Source organism: Erinaceus europaeus, chromosome 10 (genome assembly GCF_950295315.1).
Source record: "Erinaceus europaeus chromosome 10, mEriEur2.1, whole genome shotgun sequence".
Classification (NCBI taxonomy): domain Eukaryota; kingdom Metazoa; phylum Chordata; class Mammalia; order Eulipotyphla; family Erinaceidae; genus Erinaceus; species Erinaceus europaeus.
Window position 1 is genome coordinate 119,795,770 of NC_080171.1, and position 24,352 is coordinate 119,820,121.

At 40.1% G+C, this 24,352-nt stretch overlaps 1 protein-coding gene across 8 annotated transcripts in view; it reads right to left on the minus strand.

The window, feature by feature from the left end:
* The window catches only part of PTPRM (protein tyrosine phosphatase receptor type M), a 770,521-nt gene that overhangs the window by 524,897 nt on the left and 221,272 nt on the right, over positions 1-24,352 (minus strand). The window lies entirely within an intron of this gene.

Genomic DNA, 24,352 nt, shown 5'->3' on the forward strand with positions numbered 1-24,352 from the left:
ATTTATATCACAGGGAGTTATGAAGCTACCAACTAAACACATAGAAATATTTAGTTAACTATTATATATTATAGAACCTCAATAAAAATTAAGACTACTATAACTGAAAAATATTTAAATTAAGTAGAAATGGTATGCCATGCATTAATAAAAAACATATGGTTTTATATTGGAATTTCCTCTCTCTCTCTCTCTCTCTGTTATTTCTGGTGACCACCTCTCAGTCCCATGTTTCATTTCTTAACCTCAATTCAGTAAGGATTTAGTCTCTTGTTTTACTGTTTCATTTCTTAACCTCAATTCAGTAAGGATTTAGTCTCTTGTTTTACCATAGTTCTTACCAGCATCTTTTTATTTTAAGGTATTTTGAAAGTCTGCATTATCATAGTCACTGAAAGTGTATGAACAGATTGATACAAAATTGCTTCCGTAACATTTAAACTAAGTTACAGGATGAAAGCTCAGTACTAGCCAGTAGTTGGGGCCAGCATGTCCACAAGAATCCATGAGTCAGTATCCACTCTCACTTCCTATTGAAGAATGAGAGATGCCTGCAACCATTTTTTGGTTTCTGTTCATTAATCCTTTTATCCTGTTTTATATCTGACCATCTTTCAGCCACCAAGTTGCAGATGCTGATTCCATCCTGACTTCCCTGGACAGAAGGCCTCATCAATGTGTCCTGGAACCTCACCTCTCCAGAGCCCTTCCCCACTAGGGAAAGACAGAAATGGGCTGGGAGTATGGAAGCACCTGTCAATGCCCATGTCCAGCGGAGAAGCAATTACAGAAGCCAGACCTTCCACCTTCTGCTCCTCATAAGGAATTTTGTTCCATACTCCCAGAGGAGGAGAAATAATAGGGGAAGATGGCCAGAGGGTTCTGAACTGCCATTCCATCAGGACTTTTAGAGAGAGACAAGGAAGACTGGAAGGACATTGGGAAGTAGTAATAGGTGTAAGTGTGACTTGGAAAGCAAGAGAAAACAGAACTATGGGAAAAATGGGACATATATATATAGTTAGTTACAGAAATAATAGCCAACCCATATCCAAAGATAAACTTGGAAGAACTACTGTAGCTTCCAGAGCAGGGATGGGGACACAGAACTCTGGTGGTGGGAATGGTGTGGAATTATACCCCTGAAATCTCATAATTTTGTAAATCAAAGTTAAGTCACTAGTAAAATTAAAATAAATAACAAAATAAAATAAAAAGAGAATGAGCACTACAATCAAACATTATTTTAGAAATCTACTAGTTCCAAACACTTCAACTACACTGGCAAGATAATATGATGGGGCTTTTCATGCCCTGTGTTCTGAGGTACCAGGTTAAGTTCCCAGCACCACACAAAATCAGAGCCAAGCAGTGCTGCAGAAATAAATAAATAAATGTTATCTAAAACTACACTTCTTTATATTTAAAATTGTAAAACATGGGAGTCGGGCTGTAGCGCAGCGGGTTAAGCGCAGGTGGTGCTAAGCTCAAGGACCGGCATCAGGATCCCGGTTCGAACCCCCGGCTCCCCACCTGCAGGCAGGTCCCTTCACAGGCGGTGAAGCAGGTCTGCAGGTGTCTGTCTTTCTCTCCCACTCTCTGTCTTCCCCTCCTCTCTCCATTTCTCTCTGTCCTATCCAACAACAACGACATCAATAATAACTAAAACAATAAAACAACAAGGGCAACGAAAGGGAATAAATAAATAAAATAAAAAATTAAAAATAAATAAATAAAATTGTAAAACATAATCTGGGACTTACATTTATTTATTTATTTACTTTCAAGATTATCATTTAGTGCCAAACTAAAAACCCAGTGCTCCTGGTGCCCATTTCTTCCATTTTGTTGGATAAGACAGACAGAAACTGAGAGAGGAGGAGGAGATAAAGACGGAGAGAGAAAGACAGACACCTGACAACCTGCTTCACCACTCCTAAAGCTTCCCTCCTGCAGGCGGAGAATGGGAGCTCGAACCTGGGTCCCTGAGCAGGACTTTGCACTTAGTACTTACTATTATGCTTATCAGGGTACCCCAAAGCCTAGAGGTAGGCATTATTTACTTTGCTTATAAAAAGATGGCAAAGTCAGGGCATGAACATAAGCTGTAAAAGAGGGACATGCAGAGAATGTCACTAACACATATGACTTCTCTCTGAGAAGATCACATTCTTGATAACCTGAAATAGTCTCAGTATTTTCTGTAATCTAAAGAATTTTCTGCTTGCAATCACAAATACATGGGTTTCACTCGAAGTAAAATGAGCAAAACATCATAGCTGCCAGAGAAAACCCATTTCATACCTAAGAGGCAAAGTTAGAATCATTCTGGTTGCGATGTATTCTACAATATATATATATATATTAATGATCCAGATGTCATTTCATCTCAAGCTAAATTAACCACATGTTTCCATGTGGCTTTGGAAACAAAAATAACTGGGAACTTCCAAATTCCTAGACAAAATCAAAACTAAGGCATAGCTGGTCACTTATGTATAAAGAAATTTGCCAACTCTTCAATGAAAGCTATTTAGCTTCCAGAAGTTAATGTCCTACTTCATACAATAAGTCGCCACAGTTGCAAAGGAAAAGAAAATATTTCCTTTCACAAGCAGCACATTTATCCTTCCTGAGTAAATAGAAGCACACCAAAGAAGATTTTATTTTTAAGCAGTTCCTTGTAGCTGAGAACTCAATGTAGGCAAAGCTATTAGACCACAATCAAATCATGTTGTTTCTCTCTCTCTCTCTCCCTCCCTCCCTCTCTCCCTCCCTTCCTCCCTCCCTCCCTCCAGGTGAAGCATTTTGGCTTCTCTGTCATTGCCTTTGTTAGTAAAATTTACTGGCAAGATGACAACCTGTATGGTTAAACTAAATAAAGCAATTTATAGGCTATTTAAACTAAACACAGGAAAACAAAATTTCTCAAACTGCCTAGTCAATCTTTGAAATGTCCTACTTATGGAAGGAGAAATGCAGGTTAAAGTCTCTACACTGCTATTCACTTATCCCAGCAGCTGCCTTCATGCTGTACTTCTGAAAGGAAGGCATAATGCTGGGGAACAGACACACACACAAACTGCCAGTTCCGCTGAAAGGAGGTAGATCCCCGGCGGCTGTGAGGCAATGTGATGTCTACACACTGGGAACAAAATGGATGGAACTGGGTGCTTAGTGAAGTCTGGAGGTGAAAGACAGCTCGTGGGCAGGCAGTTTTGTTTCTATGTGGGATACAGGGAATCAAAACCCACGAACTTGCAAAATAAATAAAAAATTAAATGAACGAAAGTAGCCGAATGTCTCTAAGACTCAGTGAGAATAGTGGTGGTTATGGATGGGGGGTGGGGAGCACAGAACTGTGGGTACAATGTGGAACGACACACCTGTCATCTTATCTTGACATCTTTTAAAAGATACTGATCTCGGGAGTCGGGCGGTAGTGCAGCGGGTTAAGTGCAGGTGCCACAAAGCGCAAGGACCGGCGTAAGGATCCCAGTTCGAGCCCCCGGCTCCCCATCTGCAGGGGAGTCGCTTCACAGGCGGTGAAGCAGGTCTGCAGGTGTCTGTCTTTCTCTCCCCCTCTCTGTCTTCCCTTCCTCTCTCCATTTCTCTCTGTCCTATCCAACAACAATGGCATCAATAACAACAATAATTACAACAACAAAAAACAAGGGCAACAAAAGGGAAAATAAATAAATTTAAAAAAAAAGTTTTAAAAAGAAGTGTGCTTGTGAGGGGGGGTGGGCGGTAGCACACTGGATTAAACAGACATGCACCAAGCACAAAGACTAGCCTAAGGATCCTGGTTTGAGCCCCCGGCTCCCCACCTGCAAGGGAGTCCCTCCATATGCAGTGAAGCAGGTCTGCAGGTGTCTGTATTTCTCTCCCTCTTTGTGTCTCCTCCTCCTCTCTCAATTTCACTCTGTCCCATACAACAATAACAATAGCAATAACAATGATGTCAACAAGGGCATAAAAAAACGGCTTCCAGGAGCAATGGATTCGTAGTGCAAGCAGCGAGCCCCAACACTAACCCTGGAGGCAACAAAAAAAGAAATAAAAGAAATTTGCTTGGATGAATCTTTATAGAAGTCTAGGCCTCTTGCTTTCTTCTTTTTTTTTTAAAAAATTTTCCCTAAGCTAAGCACTGCTTAGCTCTGGCTTAGGTTCTTGACAAGAATGGAAGCTGAGGCTCTGGAGCCTCAGGCATGAAAGCTGTATGTATAACCACTATGCTCTCTCTCCCACACTATTTATTGGTGTGTTTTTTTTTTGGGGGGGGTGGAGAGGCAGAGTACTACTCAGCTCTGGATCTAGGTGGTGCTGGTGACTGAGTCCAGGCTTTGGAGACCTCAGGCCTGCAAGTTGGTGCTCTTAAGAGGCCAAGGTCTCTCCTGGGCTCCTGGACTGGACATTGAGGCATTCTTGAGAGAATAATGACTTACTGAGAGAGGATAATGACTGTCCTTTTGAGCCAGGTATATTCCTTCACCTCAACATATGTGTCTAGGAATTTACCTTTCAGAATAATAAAAACAAATGGGTTAATGTTTTTCATACTTAATATAGTATAATATTCAAACTACCTCTGAGCACATTTAGGTAATGCAGTCTTAGAGTGCCACAACTAAATTATTGCTATCTAATGACGACAAGGCTGACCTGTTGGTTGGTTTAAAATACAAACTCTCCTTAAGAAGGGGTTGAATTGCTATGTGGAAAACTGAGCAATATTACACATGTACAAACTACTGTATGTTCCTGTTGAATGTAAACCACTAACTCCCTCAAAAAGGAAAATAAAATGTCTGCAACTTAAGTACTTACTCTAGGGAGTCGGGCTGTAGCGCAGCGGGCTAAGCGCAGGTGGCGCAAAGTACAAGGACCGGCATAAGGATCCCGGTTCGAACCCCGGCTCCCCACCTGCAGGGGAGTCGCTTCACAGGCGGTGAAGCAGGTCTGCAGGTGTCTATCTTTCTCTTCTCCTCTCTCTGTCTTCCCCTCCTCTCTCCATTTCTCTCTGTCCTATCCAACAACGACAACAACAATAATAACTACAACAATAAAACAACAAGGGCAACAAAAGGGAATAAATAAATAAAATAAATATTTAAAAAAAAAGAAGTACTTACTCTATGTGTATTTAAATGGCCTATGTTTAAATAAATCTCGGTAACGGAAACATTAAAAAAATAAAAAATAATAAAATATGTCCTTCCCTGAAACAGCTCTCTAAAATTATGAAAAATGCACAGAGATAGTCCTTCAGATGTTTTTAACAAATTTTGTATAGTAATCATTGAAAAGGGCTACAAACCAATAGTTTAGTTGCTTTGCCATATGCAGCCTCCACCACACTGAAGGGAGAGTTGGTGTTGTGGTCACTTTCACTCTCTGTCTGGCTCTCTGTCTCTATCTAAAGCTAAATAAATTACTTAATTAATCTTTAAAAAAGGATAATTAAGAAAGGCACAGTCTTGACAAAAAAAAAGTACTGTAGGGAATTGTGAGGATACAGCAGAGTATGGCGGGACCCCCCCCCCCCCATTGAAAAGTGAGGGCCTGAGGGGCACGACCAATCCTATCAGTCTCTCTCTGCTAAGAGGTCCAGCAAGGAGGGACACGGCCTCCAATCCTATCAGTCTCTCTCCACTAAGAGGTCCAGCAAGGAAAGACATGGCCTCCAGGGTCTGCCCCGCCTATCAGCCTCCCTGCCTCACAATAGCCCACTCCCTTATTATCTACATAATCATTGTTTTGCCTGAAGGTCCCCTCCGTACTTCCCTGCCCATTCCATTGCTTTGATCATATCTGATCTATCTTCTCTCTGCCTTCAGGACACCCCCCCCTCAGCTCTGAGGGCTGGTTACTGATAACCTTGCTTTCTCATTCCTTTAACCATTAAACCTCTTGCTCAACAATCACTGGAAAAGTCCTGACCCTCCGCCAGACCCTTTGCCTCCCTACCATACATGGTATACACATGTCACTTCCTCCTGCAACTCCTTCTAAACCCTGCTTTGCTGTTCAATAAACAGATTTTTGTGCAGCACACATTCCCCTGGTGATTTCTGATGGCACCTCTTGCTACACAGGGAAAGATCCAGTCACTCACCCTGCTGCCCTGGGACATTCCTTCTGGGCCCCCCGCATATGGTGCAAAACAGAGCAGGTAAGCCCTAAAGTTATTGCCCGGGAAGAGGCCTCCTCACTGAAGAGTCCAACAAGGTACCTGTGCCCTACTACTGTGCTGAAACAAAATCATCACAAAGATTCGGACTGATGTTTAGCACCATCCAAAAATTAGCTGTTAGAAAAAGGGAAGACTAGTTGGTACAAACATCATATTTTCTTTTGTTCTGTTTTCGTTTTCAAAAAGCAACAAAAGCTGATTAAAAAAAAAAAAAAAAGATCTTAAGCCCCGGAGTCTAGGAGACTCAAGGCCCAAGCCTCATGCTTTCCATTATGAGCTGCATACCTTGGCTTCACATCTCTCGAGCAGAGACTGGTTGAGTCAGCTCTGTGACAGCATATGCTGGAGGGGCTGAGGTAGAGCTACTCTCACGGATTGTGGAGGTAGCGATCTGAGCTCTCCAGGAGAGTAGAATGCAAATGCAGGAAGCTGCTATGTTGTCACATTGAGAAGGATTCCTTCCTTAGGAAACCTCTGTCCTTTATATAAATCCATCCATTGATCCTATTCGTCTCACTCATGTTATGAGTAAACTGCCCTGCTCAAAGCCTTCTGACTGAAATGTCAATCTGTACTCAATCTTGCCTGATTTAAATAAAAATCTAAAATTGCCTTCAGAGAAATATGTAGACTGCTTGACCAAACTACTCGGCACCATCAATTAAGCAAGTTAAAGTATAAATTACCATCATGGGGATAAAAAAATATATAATGATTATTTCATCTGATAATCTTGTGGCTTACATGAGATAAAAGCAATAAGGTGTTTGAAAGCACTGAGGGGAACAGATGTGGCCCTTTGTTAGACTGATGGGATTAACAGTATTTATATACTCCCTTATATTTGGGAGCTACTCTCTGCCTTAATCCTGCTTTCTCGTCTTATTCTTTTCCCTGACACCATCTTCCCAGATGGTACTTTCAGTTCACCTACATGTTAGCTATTGGGCTCAGGCAAGATTTATTAAATTCCTGGGACACATGGAACAGTCATAAATTAGACTTCCTAGCTTCTCTAGAACCACATGAAGAAACCTAGTTTTATTTGCTCTATTCCTACCTTTGGGTTCCTGTTTATTGAAAAATTTGCTTTATATCTTACCATCTCTCAGCCACCAAGTTGCAGATGCTACTATGACATCATCCTAACTTCCCAGGGCAGACAACCTCATCAATGTGTCCTGGAGCCCACCTCTCCAGAGCCCTGCCCCACTAGAGAAAGACTGAAATAGGCTGGGGGGTATAGATCCACCTGTCAATGTCCATGTCCATCGGAGAGGCAATTACAGAAGCCAGAACTCCCACCTTCTATATACCCCAGAAAGAATTTTGATCCATACTCCCAGAGAGGGATACAGAATAGGGAAGCTTCAATGGAGGGGATGGGACATGGAACTCTGGTTGTGGGAACTGTGGGGAACTGTACCTCTGTTATCTTACCATCTTATTAATCATTATTAAATCATTAATAAAAATTTAAAAAGAAATCTAAATAAATAAAGACACTGCTCAGTACAGTACAAATACTCAAAACATACGAATCATCACTGGGTTAACAATCATTTTGCCTTGACAGTCTGGCATTATATACTATTCTTGCACAATTATCAAAAGATACCCTGTGTCCCTTAGTCACAGCTCACAAATTAATTTTGGAAGCCAGAGGATCAGAAAGCCTCATGCTTCACCCCACCTTTCTGTGGATGCGGCTCTGGAGAAACAAGGAGAGGATAATACTAGGTGTTACTGGAGAAGTCACAACAGGCTATCATTTCAGCTTGAGGTTCCTCGTCTGCTCCAAGAGCTCTCTATGTAGTGTCGCCACACTCACTCCCAGTAGTTTAACCTCTATAATGTAAGTAAAGAAGAAAAGTCACTTTTGTTTACCGTATGTCTACTTAAATAACAGAAGTGTGTGTGTGTGTGTGTGTGTGTGTGTGTGTCAATCAGCCGGTTTAATGGACAACCTAACTTAACTAGAGCAAAGTTCAAAGCGTTGCCATTTGATATGTCATCCACTACTGTAACTCTTTTCTTAAGTATTATGTATATATCTGTAACCTCACAAAAAAAATCTTAAATTGACCTAAGAAATTGAAAGGGAAAACAGTGCAAATGTCATCTTCCACATCTAAATAACAGAATTTTCTAAATGTCGAGTTAAGCAGTGACTTCTTTCCACTCAATTCCCATCTTCCACTCCCAAACTAAAAGAAAACACCTTGAAAGCTTTCTTAGTCTACAGCTCAGTTCACAGACTCTTAGTCTACAGACTCTTAAGTCACCCAGGAAAGGTCACTGCTAGCATAACAGCATCAAGTTACCCCCCACCCCAAGGTAACAGGTCATTTTGTACTAATTTTGTACGATTGTACTAATGTCAGAGCATTTAAAGCAACTCTAGTACTGGACGATTTATAAATTGCTCTCTGAATTACCAAGTGCTGACCATTCCTTTAATTATAAAGTAATTAGATGTCCAAACGTCCTAATCTGTCTGACCTAAGATTAGAAATACAATGATTCACTTCTTTAAAAGAAGCATTGAACAGGAGAGCTATAGAAATTCCCTAAATCTCTTCTAAATTATATAATTTGGGTTAAGTTATGATCACTTAGAATTCACCATAAACCTTACATGTTACAGAAATGTCTTCTAAATGGTCTGCTTTTTTAGTTCAAGGAACTCAGAATAATGGTGTATGCTATAAAATAATGAATCTAAATTGTGCACTTAGCTTCTCCAATTACTTTCATTGTAGTATTTTATAAATTACATCCCGTCCTTTCATTTCAGATCAATCTGAAATTTAAAAAAGCAAATGAAGCCTGTCCTATACAACAAAGCCCCCACAAAGTTTATATGAGGTGTAATACAACAGACACATTGACCAACACATCTTGAATTTCCAAGGGCATGTCCAAGCCAAAATAGTAGCAGCTTCTGCAGTTCCAACAAAACAAACAAACTTGGCAGCCAACTGTTATACCATATGTTTCTAATGGTTTTCATTTTACAGGAAGCCAATGTATCACTGGAACAGAACGCATCACAGTCACAGAGGCATATCATTGAAGGCACGTTTCTGACCATTTGTTAATTTCTTGCGACACAGCAGGCTCTTAAATCTGAACAAGAAGTTGAATCCTGCCTGCAGATAATGAACACACTGCCAACGACTTTTCCAGCACAGATCTGCCAGCCCAATAAAGATACTGAATCGTTTTCACTATGGAAGTTTGGAGCCCTCCAGCTCCCCACCTGCAGGGGGAGTCGCTTCACAGGCAGTGAAGCAGGTCTGCAGGTGTCTGTCTTTCTCTCCTCCTCTCTGTCTTCCCCTCCTCTCTCCATTTCTCTCTGTCCTATCCAACAAAAACAACATCAATAATAACTACAAGAATAAAACAAGGACAAAAGGGAATAAATAAATATTTTTTAAAAAGAAAGTTTGGCGCTATACGTATAGAGCGATTCTTACCATTTCCAGGTGTCTGCCCAAGAGCTTTAAAATAAAAGACCTTCAAAGGGAGAATTTATCTGGTCTTCATACATGCCTGTTTCTTCTGTTCTCAAAAAGCTATTTAAATTATTATTTATTTTTATTTATTTATTTTTCCGTTTTGTTGCCCTTGTTGTTTTTTTATTGTTGTTGTAGTTATTATTGTTATTGTTATTGTTATTAATGCTGTCGTTGTTGGCTAGGACAGAGAGAAATGGAGAGAGGAGGGGAAGACAGAGAGGGGGAGAGAAAGACAGACACCTGCAGACCTGCTTCACCGCTTGTGAAGTGACTCCCCTGCAGGCAGGAAGCTGGGGGCTCGAACCAGCTCGATCCTTACGCGGGTCCTTGTGCTTTGCGGCACTGCACTACTGCCCGACTCCCAGTTTAAATTATTTTAACTAGTAACACATCTATTCTTCCTTTCAAAATATTAACCAGAAAAATTAAAACTTGGGAAAGCTTCGTTTGCAAGCTAGTGAACCTGCTCAGAATATTAATGGAGTACTCGGAAAATAAATATATTCTTTTGCATGGGTATAAAACCAACATGATAGAAAAGGTAGAGTTACTACCCAAGGATTTTGCTTCAAAGTAAAGTATAAATAACTTTTAGCAATGCTGAAGACCACTGCTCCACTTCCCTGTACAGATAATCAATAGCTGACAACTGCAATCTAGTCTTTGTTGAAAAGAAAAGGAGCATGTATTTCCCCCCAAAAAAACACTAAGAGCAGTAAGATTGGAGGCTGTGACTGTTCAGATCTTTCAAGTGACTTAAGTTCTCCTCACTTTATACCAAAACTCTACCTAAAGTCTATTGTGGAATTTCATCATTGTATATTTTCAACTCAAATCCTATTTGAAATTTGGAAGCAGTAAGATTCAGGAAAAACAGCACATCATGATCCTAAACAAATCAAAATGAAGAATCTTCTATTTAGCAGAGACAAGAAGAAAAACAAAACGAGCCAAACTAGGCTGATTCAAAAGGGGAGTATTTTGGCTCCTGCAACTCACAAAGATTTTAGAAGTAACTTTGAAAGAAAAAACAAAGTGATTAATCTCAACCCCTCAGATCTGCCCTCCACTGGCTGCTCTCACTTCAGCCAAAAAACTGGCAGGAACAATTAGCCTCGATCCTAATTATTAGAAGCCAGTAGAAACCGACAACTGCAAAGGGTCATGATTTACTCTGGCTGGCTGCACTTAACCTATCAATAAGAAATTCTGGCCAGGATGATGCCATTGCAGGAGTTTGTAATATCATCCTCAGAGTCCCACCTCTGAAGCAGTCTTTTTGGCTTGGGGAGACTAAGGTTCTGATAAGACCTGTATGAAATGCTTTTTTTTTTTTTTTCCCTTTTTAGTTGGAGTGGTGTTCTCCCTGAAACATACAGTCTGCGGTAAGAGAGGAGGCCTAAATGAAATACGGGTATTGTTATGACCTGGACCATAAGGGAAAAATTGTACACTTGCTGCGTGACGTTACATTAAATCCATCATCTTAAGGGATGAGGATGGCACAGTGGGCAAAGTGCTGACAATTTTTGTATGTTTGTGATACTGTACTTATTTTCATGAGAAAGATACAGAGAGAGACAGCTGAAACTGGAATCTCAAAGTCTCAGGCAGAAAGAAAGATGTTTGTGTCACCAGTATGTTCAACCAGCCCTGAAATTTCTTTTTTTTTTTTTTTTTTGCCTCCAGGTTCATTGCTGGGGCTCAGTGCCTGCATCATGAATCCACTGCTCCTGCACTGGAGGCCATTTTCTCCCCCTTTCGTTGCCCTTATTGGAGCCTTGTTGTGGTTGATGTCATTCGCTGTTGGACAGGACAGAGATAAATGGAGGGAGATGGGGAAGACAGAGAGGGGGAGAGAAAGACAGACACCTGCAGATCTGCTCCACTGCCTGTGGAGCTATGCCCCTGCAGGTGGGGAGCCAGGAACTCAAACCAGGATCCTTGAGCAGGTGGGTCCTTGTGCTTTGCAGCACATGCACTTAACTCGCTGCACTACCACCAATCCCCCCCAGCCCTGAATTTTCATGCATGAAGTTTAAAGTTGGATTCCCTGTGTCACATAAGCTGGATTGATGCTCTGGTTCGTTCTATCCTATTCTCTCTGTATCTGTGTCAAAACATAGATTCAGTGAAGTATATTGAACTAATAATGAAGTTTAAAACACAATGGAAAGAAAGGAGGAATTCCACTTAGATCACATGTCCGATAAGATACAAAGAAATGATAATTAAATGGGTATTTAATTGCCACATAATCAACAAAATGCTGCTGCTGCTCGACTACTGTAATGCTCATCACACGCAAAAGCATGTGTAAACACATAAATAAATGAGCAGAGAGGAAGAGAGTCGAGGAGAAATGAAGGAAGACTAAAGCAAGGAAAGAGGGGAAAACATAAAGTCTCAAGTGAGAAAAGCAACAACAAGTTACATAGTCCTTCCTCAAAAGAAACTGTGCAGCCTCCACTAAGAATATAAAAAATTGATAAGCACCACATGAAAGTCTTTTTGTTGCTGTTATTATTGTTTTTGTTGACTGTTATTATTTGTTTTTGCACACCATACTGACTTTTTCATATAGCAAAAAAGAGAGACAGAGGCAGAAGGAGAGAGGGAAATGCCCCCAGGGTGGCCGGTGGCCATGGCTGGGCTTGTCCTCAGGTCATGAAGGTAGCTGATGGGTGACGTAGCTTGCCAGCCCCACACTAAAGCCCCAATCTTCTTTTCTAGGACTCATTAAAAGAAGTCCCCTTCAAAAAATTCAAAATTCCATGTGTAAAAGAATACTGCAAATAACCTTGATCATTCATGACATCCTGAGATTTACCTGTCACGTGACTTAAGATAGCTTTCACATAAAATGTCTAGTCAAGATTTAAAAAAAAAAATTAATAGCATATAAAACAAATCTTTATTTTGGTAGCTTATCCATACAATTTTTTCAATTAGTATTCTATATATCTACAAACCTATGCTATAAAAATATCACTTTATATTAGCAATCTAGTTCTGGCCAACTACCTCCAGATTACAAATATTTTGATTAGTTAAGATAGAATACATTTGTATTTTCCTGGAATTCAAAAATTCTTCTTCTCCTTCTCCTCCTCCTCCTCCTCCACCTCCTCCTCCTCCTCTTCCTCTTCTCTTTTCCCCTTCTCTGTCTCCCCCTTCTCCTCCTCCTCCCTTTTTTTAAGTTTAGTTTTTCACCAGAGCACTGCTCAGCTTTAGCTTATGGTATAGTAGGGATTGAACCTAGGACTTTGGGGCCTCATGAATGACTAAAATATTCTTTTGTTACCTTGAATGTAATGAGAATGTCATCTTGAATTCCAAGGCAGGTAAATATACCTTACTATGTACTCAGATTTTCAGTTTTCCTAAAATATTATGCAGATAAATGCCTCTAGCATTATTATATGACATTATTTTATGTGTTCATCTCAAAACAGAAATCCCTTAAGTCATAAACACATACACAGATATTACTGTTATCATAATATATATTCAGGTTATTAGTTACAATGGAAATGACACAGATTAAACCAAATGGAAAATGTTCTAAAAATCTTTGTATTTTACATTTTAAAAATACTATGTGGGGTCTTTCTCTCTCCCTCTGTATCTTCCCAACCCCTCTCAAGTTCTCTCTGTCCTATCCAATAAAATGAAAAAATAAAAATACTATTTGAGCTGCTGTGAGAATAAGCAGCACTGAATATGGAGAGCTAGAACAGCAAGTTAGAACTTGTTAGAGGTGGCACAGTGATAAAGCTTTGGACTCTCAAGCATGAGATCCTGGGTTCGATCCCCAGCAGCATATGTGCCAGAGTGATGTCTGGTTCTTTCTCTCTCCTCCTATCTTTCTCAATAATAAATAAATAAAATCCTAAAAAAAATAATAACTTGTTAGAGGCCAAACAAAACAAAACAAAATAAAAAAAAGAAAGAGAGAGAAGTATTTTTTTCTCATTGTAATACTTATAGAATGCCATGGTTCATTTGTGCAACTATTTTTATCTTTTATAAATATATTCTTCATGCATATATATCATTTATCTTCTCAAGAACATTAAATGCAAGAAGCAGTGAACGAACTGTTCGTAGTATCAGCAGTAATGATAGTAGTGTCCAGTGTTCCAAGATAGCTTCCAAAAACCTTTTTCTCCATGAGGCTGGAATAATTCCTTTCCTAGAGTTCTTTCTACCTCTTATTATAATCTACAAAACCAGTATTCCCTTCCCCCCAACAAAATAAGTATATACAATGCAGTCTTATCACTCTCTTCAATGCAGTGCAACAAAACTTATCAACAAAGTATCTCTCTAGTCCTAGAGAAGTAGGGTCTAGTTTAGACTCTACAATTTGAGAAGGACCTGTGGAAAGGGCAATAGCCTCTTGCTACTTTCAGGCTTTAAATTCCCTCTTGTCCAACTTTTCTGAGTGGTTAAAATTATTGCTTATTTTGCAGAAATGTAAATGTTCTCTATAAACTAGTTAACATCTTCAGTTTCTTTGATTTTGCTGATCACTGTTTTTCTAAACACAACCAAGTCCAGCAACAAATGAGTGCGTTTGTGTGTGTGTGTGTGTAGGGGGGGTGTCTAAAATGTCCATTTTTGCATTTCCCAAGTCACAGAACATGACTTCACTGTACAGCACTGCGTCAGAAAAGAACTTGGCAGGTACTGCCGGTTTGACATCTACCTCAGCAGGTTTACCTGAGCAAGGCCTAGATAGGCACCTATTATGATAATGCCTGAGCAAGGCCTAGATAGGCACCTATTATGATAATGCCTGAGCAAGGCTGGTGTTGTTAATATAATTCTTTTCACACAATCTGAAATATGCCTCTCGAGTATGGAGATGTGCGGTCCACACTGGGTTCCCCACCCCCCTGGCCACAAGGGACGGAGGGTTAGAGCGGCTCTCCAGGGAGTCCTGGGGTAGCTCCACCTGCCAAGGACAAAGTGTACAGGGAGACAAGCAGTCAGCCCTGGGAAAGCCTCAGTGGGACAATCCGTTTATTGAAAGAAAAAGCAGGAAAATATAGGAATTTCTGGAGATGCATTACCTGCCTTGTTGACTCCAAGAACAGGCGCTACCAGAGGAGACCACGTTCTGCCATCCTGCAGTGTAACTGTACCGTAACTCACAGGAAGGTTTAAAGAGGGCAAGTGGACATACTGAGGGAGATTCACTGATATTTAAAGATAGAAAAAAACATTAAAATATGTATTTGACAAGGGCCAGGTGGTGGCACACCTAGTTAAGCGCACACATTACCGTGTGTAAGAATGCAAATTCGAGCCCCTGGTCCTCACCTGCAGGGGGAAAGCTTCATGAGCAGTAAAGAAGGGCTCCAGGTGTCTCTCTGCCTCTCGCCCTCTCCATCTCTTCCTCCCCTATTGATTTCTGTCTCTATCCAATCATTAAATAAATAAATAATAGTATATTAAAAAGATGCATTTGACAGTCATGAAAACCTTGTCATGTAAATCAGTCTACCTAAATCAAAGCATGGAAGGGTTCAACATCATTAACATGGGACTCTTAAAAATAACATACTAATATTTCAAGAGGGCTTAGCTTTCTAACCAAAGATGACCCAGCAAAAGTGGTAGAAAAGTGGCATTAATAACCACAGACTCATCTTTAGACGTCTGCTAAAACCACAGCCGGGATTCCTACAAATATTAATGATACATTTGATAAAACATAGGATAAAAAATAAGGATATGGGAGTCGGGCAGTAGTGCAGCGGGTTAAGCGCATGTGGCGCAAAGCGCAAGGACAGGCATAAGGATCCCAGTTCGAGGCCCCTGCTCCCCAGTCGCTTCACAGGTAGTCAAGCAGGTCTGCAGGTGTAAGTCTTTCTCTCCCTCTTCTTGTCTTCCCCTCCTCTCTCCATTTCTCTCTATCCTATCCGACAACAACATCAATAACAACAATAATAACTATAACAAAACAAGGGCAACAAAAAGGGAATAAATTAATTAATTAATTTAATTAAATAATAAGGATATGTAAAAATAAAGCATAATAAGAAAGGGATGGGAGTAGGGCAGTAGTGCATCAGGTTAAGAGCATGTGGCGTGAAGCACAAGGACCGGCATAAGGATCCCGGTTCAAGTCCCAGCTCCCCACCTGCAGGGGAGTCGCTTTACAGGTGGTGAAGCAGGTCTGCAGGTGTCTGTCTTTCTCTCCCCCCCATCTTCCCCATCTTTCTCCATTTCTCTCTGTCCTATCTAACAACAATGACATAAATATCAACAATAACAACTGTAACAACAATAAAAAATTTTAAATTTTATAGAAGGAAATATCCTTCTATAAATTAAATACCAGACACATTTCTCTTCAATTCTATTTACCAAACAAGTAATCATACAAAATGTATGAAGCCCCTTCCCCATAACTGTCCTAAAGAATATGGTGGAGATTCCCTAAGTTATTTCCCAGAAAGATCCCACCTACTCTGACCCCAGTTCAATGCACGCAGACAATGCACCTCATTCACAGGTGTGAGAAAGTTACCTCGTATTACTCCCCATAGATCAGCATTTGATAAAACCCTTCAGGGACAAGAGCAAGGAGGCTGCTTTCTTCTAAGGAGCTTTCCCCAACTCTTCTCACCATCTCAATGTCATAACTCTAGAAGTTTTAAAAGTCTTTACATCCCTCCAGTATATCCTCCTCACCCCCCTCTTCACATACAGATCTTCTAAAAAACTTTGCTACTTTTTCCTCAAGTTGTATACTGGTCAAGCCCTTCCCATCTTGGAAAACTTCCTCAGCTTTAACCATACAAAGCATTAAGGCACAGCAAGAGGGCTTACCTGGACAGTACAGTGTGAGCTGTGTTCTCGCAAGAGGGCTTACCTGGACAGTACAGTGTGAGCTATGTTCCCGCCACACTGGAAGAGACTTGAGAACTGTGGTGTCTTTTCCTCTCTTTCTTTGTATTTGACTCTCTCTCTATATATATCTGGTTAAAAAATTAGCCTGGAGGAGTGAAGTACAGTCAATGCAAACAGAACAAAGAATGGTCTTTTTTAAATTTTATTTTATTTATTTCCCTTTTGTTGCCATTGTTGTAGTTATTGATGTTGTTGTTGGATAGAACAGAGAGAAATGGAGAGAGGAGGGGAAACAGAGAGGGGAAGAGAGAAAGACAGACACCTGCAGACCTGCTTCACTGCCTGTGAAGCGACTCCCCTGCAGGTGAGGAGCCGGGGTCTCGAAACCGGATCCTGATGCCGGTCCTTGTGCTTTGTGCCATGTGCGCTTAACCCGCTGCGCTATCGCCTGACTCCCAAGAATGGTCATTTCTATAGTGAAGAACCACCCTTTTACAGAAGATACCAGTCCACTATATCTACTGCTTCTGATTTATATTGGTGCACATCTGAACACGCCACAATACAAAGTTTATTCAATAATAAGAACTGAACTTTTTTCCTTTTGAGTCTTCCTGGGTTCCTATTACAAGCTTTTCCCTGTTGGACTTTAACCAAGAGTTTTCTGAGTCTGTGAGATGAGGCTTTCTCTCTGGATGGTCCTCTGTTTGCTCTCGTGTTTTAAAAGTGAGGTGAGCAAATTCACATATACTTGCTCTTCAATCCCTGTATTCATAAAGTAAGAATAGCAGTTAAGGTTAATGAAGCATTCACAGCACTGACACAGAGTACTTCAGAGATTTTGATTTTGACAAAATTCTAATGTATAATTTATTAGAATTTCTATTTAGGGGTACAGAAGCCTAGGCCAGTAAGCAACCTTCTTAAAATACCATAATTTCTAAGCACATTTAATACTCAGGTGTATTTAGGACAATTATCTATTATCTCTTAGAATTCAGGTTCTGTATTACATAGTAGCAAGGAAGAAATAAACGCCAGAGCCCAAAGGGAAAAAAAAACACAATGGTAATTAAATATCACAGGGGCCAGAATGTCAACCTTTATCCACATGAAAGAAGCACAAAAAGGGAGAAATCAGTTTCACCTAAAGATCATCAAAACTGCTCTTGAATAAATCAACTTATTAAAGAGAATAAATGTGGGGGTGGTGGCTGGCTGTAGCACACTGGGTTAAGCACACACAGTACTAAGCAAGGACCTGCTCAAGGATCCCAGTTCAAGCCCCCGGCTCCCCACCTATGGGGGGCAGGGTCGCTTCACAAGCAGTGAAGCAGGTCTGTAGGTGTCTCTATGTCCCTCTCCCTCTTTATCCCCCTCCAATTTCTCTCTGTCCTATCAAAAAAAAAAAAAAAGGCAAGATGCCTTGGTGAAGGGCCAGAAGCAAAATTTTAAAAAATTAATAATCATAATCATCAAGTGATAAATATACTATACAACATTACAGATTCTCTTAGAAACACCTTAGTTATTATAAATCAGTATTAACAGTTTTAAAATATGTACATTTTCATCAGTCGTGTGCTAGTGGTAATTATAATGACATCAATGTAGAAGAATTTTATTTCAAAACAAGGATCTTATGGTCGTGAGAATATTCAAGTATTATAACAATCAAAATGCTTACTTTAGATGTAGATAAACAAAAAAGCGTAGCTCATAAAAGTGTTAAGTAAGCAAAGGTGTAACATTAGAAATAAAATTATCACAGAGACTAGGATAACAACATTACCTTAACAAGCTAACAAAAATGAAAGATAGGTTGAAAAGATCATTTTTAAAAATGATCAGAGCATCAATGGTGTATGGAACACCTTCAAAATGTTTAGTAAATATATAATCAGCATTTTAAGTGAAGAAAAGAATGAGAAGAAGAAAGAAAAATATTTCAGAGAAAAATATAAAATGTACAAATTTGATAAAATGATATGACAGATGCACTAAGTCTATGATTTAACTGCAGATCACACACACACACACACACACACACACAATGTTAAGGTGCATAATAATAAATTCTATCAAACTAGTGATAAATGGACAAAGGATATTATCAAAAGAAAAGAAAGTGTGTATGTAATAACTGTAGAAGACTGACAATAAGTTTGGAAGCCGATTTTCCACAAAATATATAAATGAGAAGTGGTAGGCCATCTTTAAAATACTGAAAGAAAATAAAACTGCTATAACTTATTATCCAACAAAAATGTTTCTGACAATAGTTAAAATAAAATAGATACTTTTGGGGGCTGAGAGTGAGCTCACTGGGTTGGACACTACACAGCCCCAGTTCAAGACCCAGTACAGCATCCCAATGGCACTGGGGGAAATCTCACTGGGACACACGCCTCGTTGTGTACACAGCCCCAGTTCAAGACCCAGTACAGCATCCCAATGGCACTGGGGGAAATCTCACTGCTCTTGTATGTCTCTCCCACTCTGTCTGAATTAAAAACTTGGCAATAAACTGTGACACTGTATAGGAAAGACTCATTTTCAATAAAATAATTACAGATAAACAAAACCTGAAATCTTTATTACCAACATAACCACATTATGACACATGGCAGACAAGAGACTGGGGAAAAAAATGCCACATGGAAATATGGATTTATACTTGGGAATGAAAAGCATCAGAAATGATAGTTATATGGGTTTAAAATGTTTAAGATTTTTCCATATTATTTAAATCACTTTAAAAGAAAATAAATTGGGAGTCGGGCAGTAGGGTAGCGGGTTAAGTGCACGTGGTGCAAACCACAAGGACCAGCATAAGGATCCCAGTTCAAGCACCCGGCTCCCCACCTGCAGGGGAGTCGCTTCACAGGCGGTGAAGCAGGTCTGCAGGTGTCTGTCTTTCTCTCCCCTTCTCTGTCTTCCCCCCCTCCATTTCTCTCTGTCCTATCCAACAACAATAACAACATTAATAACAACAATAACAACAATCACTACAACAATAAAAAACAACAAAAGGAAATAAATAAATATTTTAAAAGAAAATAAATTAATAAAAGCAATAAGCTCTTCTGTACATTTAGAAATGATGTGTGAGTAAGACGTATGATTACAACAGTATAAATTCTGGCTATAGAAATGAAAGTGCACATTAAATGACTTTGATTGAAGCCATAGCTAATAAGGCCTCAGAGAAGATATAATGAGATTATGAAAACAATACTATCAAAAAAAAAAAAAAAGAGTAGAAAAGGAGAAATGTCAGCAAAAGAAGGGATTGAAAACTAGAAAACAAGGCAGGATATGATAAATTTCAGCTTAATTATATGAATAGTCACATTAAAAGCCGTCTAAATAGGACAATTAAAAGAGATACCAGAATACTTTTAAAAAGGAAGTTTTAAAATAAAGTAACTCCCAAGTATAAAATGTCTACAAAAAAAGTATTTTGTATATGAAGGTACAAGAAGGTTAAAAGTAAAAGATTAAAAAGTCAGCTGGTAGACTGGGTGGTGGCATGCCTTGTTGTGTGCACATGTTACAGTGCACAAGGACCTGGGTTCAAGCCCCCAGGCCCCACCTGCAAGGGGAAAGCTTTGCGAGTAGTGAAGCAGATCTGCAGGTGTCTCTCTGTCTCTCCCTCTCTCTCTCCCCTCCTCCTCTCACTTTCTGGCTGTCTCCATCCAATAAATAAGTATGGATAATAAAAAAACTTTTTAAGTATTTCTTTTTTTTTTTAATATTTTATTTTATTTATTTATTCCCTTTTGTTGCCCTTGTTGTCTTATTGTTGTAGTTATTATTGTTGTTGGATAGGACAGAGAGAAATGGAGAGAGGAGGGGAAGACAGAGAGGGGGAGAGAAAGATAGACACCTGCAGACCTGCTTCACCGCCTGTGAAGCGACTCCCCTGCAGGTGGGGAGCCGGGGGCTCGAACCGGGATTCTTATGCCGGTCCTTCTGCTTTGCACCACCTGCGCTTAACCCGCTGCGCTACAGCCCGACTCCCCGGGTAATAAAAAAATTTTAAAAACATTTAAAAAATAAATAAAAGTAAAAACAGTCATCTGATACTAGTGAAAATAACACTAAGTGAAAAGTCAGCTTCAGAGTCTAAAATAAAAACAACGGTCCAAAGGGTTTTCCCTGATGATAAAATGATCCACTCAACAGAAAAGCATAGCAACCCTCAGCAGTCACCAAGTGTTGATGTTTCTAACTGTATAAAGTAGACTGATAGAACCACAGAAGAAAAGCCAGTCCCATAGTTATAGTGCGAGATTTTAATATGCCTTGTCTGTAACAATAGAACAATCAGCTAATAACAGATAATAACATTACCTACAATTTGAAGAAGTCTTATTCACCAACTTCAACTGATATTTATAGACTATCACACCCAGGGGCCAGGTGGTGGCACACCTGGTTGAGCATACAAGTTACAGTGTGCAAAGACCCGGGATTCGAGCCCTCTGTCCCCACCTGCAGGGGAAAAGCTTCACAAACGGTGAAGCTGGGCTGCAGGTGTCTCTCTATCTCCCTCTATCTCCCCCTTCTCTCTCAGTTTCTGGCTGTCTTTAAACCAGTAAGTAAAGATAATTTTAAAAAAGAGAGTATCACACACGATATCAGCAAAATGCACATTCTAATGATACATCACACATAGGCCAAGATAGCACACACCCTGGGTTATCAATAAAGCTCAGAGCATTAAACATGATTGACATCATAGATACAAAACAACTTTCTGAGCACGATGGAGGTGAATCTATAGCCAGTGCATTTACTGTGCCCTTGCATTCACAACCACTGTCTTTCCCCCACCCCTCCCCCCAACACACACACACACACACACACACACACACACACACACACACACACACACACACTATTTCTTCTACACAAAAGCATGGGAAACCACCCTGAGGATGTTTCGTTTTATGGAGAAATAGTTGATCAGACCTCAAAGAAGTTTAATTCTCATTAAACTGGGCAGGGCAGAATCTATAATATATCTGCTTCATTTGGGTTAATGCATCAGCATCATGTTTAAAAAAAAAAAAGATGGCCAAAAGGCGTCAGACAGTGGTGCACCTGGTTAAGTGCACACAGTATGAAGTGCAAGGATACCTGGAACCTGAGGGGGTGGGGTGGGAAGGGGGGTTGCTTCACAAGTGACGACGCAAGTCTGCAGATGTCTCTTTTATTTATTTTATTTTATTTTATTTATTCCCTTTTGTTGCCCTTGTTGTTTTATTGTTGTAGTTATTATTGTTGTTGTCATCGTTGTTGGATAGGACAGAGAGAAATGGAGAGAGGAGGGGAAGACAGAGAGGAGGAGAGAAAGACAGACACCTGCAGACCTGCTTCACCGCCTGTAAAGCGACTCCCCTGCAGGTGGGGAGCCGGGGTTCGAACCGGGATCCTTATGCCGGTCCTTGTACTTTGCGCCACCTGCGCTTAACCCACTGCGCTACAGCCCGACTCCCCTGCAGATGTCTCTTTTTCTCCTCCTCTCTTCCCCTTCCCTCTCAACTTCTCTCTGACGTATCAAAAAATAAATAAATAAATAAATAAATAAATAAATGGCCACAGGAGCAGTGGATTTGTAGTGCAGGGAATGAGACCCAATGATAACCCTGGAGGCAAAGAACAAAAAAGGGAAAAAAAAAAAGGCCAAAACACTTACATTTCACATGGACAGCACAAATACACTGCCTCAGGTTTTAGAAAGATCTTTCTCCTCTCCTGAGTCCAACTGCAGACTGATAAGTTTAGTGTGCACCTCTGACCACCTGCTGCCCCTTACTGGTTCACACTCCATTCACACACTCTTTAGTAGTACTTAATGTTCCCTCTTCAAAGAGCTGGATTATGTGGACTTAATTTCTCCTTCATAAGCAAGTGCACTGTAAAATTATCACTGTAAAAGAGGAAAAAATATCCCAATGAAATCTCTATTTTCAACATTCAGTAGCAAAGCTGGGAAGTGGATATTTTAAATTCCAGACTGATTACACCGCTCTCCCATACTAATTTGTAGTGTTTTATTTTTTCACAGTGCCATGACAATCCATCATGGTCTGTCTCCAAAGAGAAGAGAGTCTACCTTCTTAGAAAGAGCTGCAGGAGCTCCTGGGGCAGATCACACCCCAGCTGAGCTAAACCCATGGAGCTTAAGATCTGAGAGGCTCACTCCCACTGTGAAAGATCATTCTTCACCTTTGGTTCCACAAATGTAATGGGGCTGCCTCTAGGTACCTTGACTGGGAAGAGAAAAGCAGCTTATAAGAAATATTTCTGCTTACCGAAGGGTAGAGATAAAAGGCAGAGCAGTAACAGCACACAACGGTCTGAACAGAATCTACGGCCTCATTAAAATAATAAAAAGTTAAGTCACTTGCAAATCAGAAATATGGAAAGAAGCAAGTCTTAAAGAAAATGAATGATGGATATGGAGGAGCCAGAGATTTAAAGACTAGTGGCTATTACTCTTAATGTCTCATCAGACAATAACGTTATTGCAGAGACAGGGCTGCCAATGAAAATACATTTGCCGGAAACTGACACTAGATTCAATTATCTCTTTTTTCTTTGGTTAGGAGTCAATAACCAGGCCCTGATAGACAAGAAAAAAAGGTATGGGCACTAGTGTTCCAGTTCACCTAAATGAAGTATGTTGATACCTGATTTTATAAAAAGCCTCCCCTTTTATTAATCTATGTGGGAGATCCTCCTCTACAAAAAAAAAAACAAAACATATATATGCAAAAATCACCCCACTGCCTGAATATGTAAATCTCTCAAGTGATCAGAATAAAGATAAACAGCTGGCCCAAGTGAAGTTCAGCAATACCTGCATGGCTGGTATTCAGAGTGTCACAGAACAGCCAATCCCTGTCACTCCTAACCAGCTCAGGCCTGACTACAGCCCCAAGAAAAACACTAAGCATATTGAGTTTTCCCAGTATCTCAAAGCAGAGCTAAAGCCAAGCTAAGCATATACCCCCAAGGGCAAAACACTTCAGTTCCAGAAAGACCCAAGCCAGGAACCTTAGTATACGAAGGGAGACAGTGACTCTGACAGAAACCAGTCCAAGGCTTGCTATCTGGAGCTGTGGGCTCTGGATCTAGCGAAGCAGTTTTATTTCTCGTCTGCTTCTTGCAGAAAGTGTTCAGCAGAACCTCACTAATGTCTGTATAATTTTTCCTTCCAGGATTGCTCCACGAGGCACAGTGGGTCACGACTTGTGCCAACTGGTTCAATGCTGACAAAAAAAAAAAAAAAAACTGCTGCAGAAAAAGGGAAAAAGGAGGATAGAATAACTCCAAACCACAGATAAGCGTAAAATTTATTAACTTAAAATGAAGCTAAATTAAGGTATTTATTCAAAATAGCAAACGGTATGAAAAGTACTGAAAAATGGAGTGAGCTATGGTAAAAACTATGCATTTAAAATAAGAGAAAACTACTAAGACAAAAAATTAATTGAAACCTATTTGATATAAGATAGACTTCACAAATACAGTGCATTTTAGAACAGTATATACTCTCGAAATTTTGCTCAAATGTGCTCAAATTGCCAAAGTCGTGAAAGCTTAAAAACTTACTATTTTTTCTTAGGAGAAATGAGACAGAGAAAGTGAGAGGGAAGGAAACAGCAGATATATAGAGGCTGGGTGGTGGTGTACCTGGTTAATTGTACACAGCAAGGATCCGCTCAAGGATCAGGGTTCGATCCCCTGCTCCCCAACT